At 45.2% G+C, this 270-nt stretch overlaps 1 protein-coding gene across 8 annotated transcripts in view; it reads left to right on the forward strand.

Annotated features, from left to right (window-relative positions):
- LOC111874279 (zinc transporter 9) overlaps positions 1–270 on the forward strand; it is a 97,179-nt gene that overhangs the window by 86,038 nt on the left and 10,871 nt on the right. The gene's annotated exons all lie outside the window — the stretch shown is intronic.

The raw sequence follows: 270 nt of genomic DNA on the forward strand, positions 1-270 counted from the left end.
TGTATTAACTGCATTTAAAATGGCATGGAAAAGGTTTGCGGGATGCAAGCCATACAGGCAGAAGCTCAATACAGTAAATCTTTTTCCAAAGTACTCATCCCTTCCGTACTTGAAGAGTACTGTCTTCTGGGATATAAGGCTAAGTAAAAGTAAAGCTATCCCTGTACCAGGCCATGAAGGCCCATAGGGTTGTGAGACGTTAAGGGTCCCACATTATCTAGACAATCAGCTCAAAGATGGCGGCAAGGTTGTCAGCCTTACGCACCGGCC

This window comes from Cryptotermes secundus, unplaced genomic scaffold (genome assembly GCF_002891405.2).
Source record: "Cryptotermes secundus unplaced genomic scaffold, Csec_1.0 scaffold1806, whole genome shotgun sequence".
Lineage (NCBI taxonomy): Eukaryota > Metazoa > Arthropoda > Insecta > Blattodea > Kalotermitidae > Cryptotermes > Cryptotermes secundus.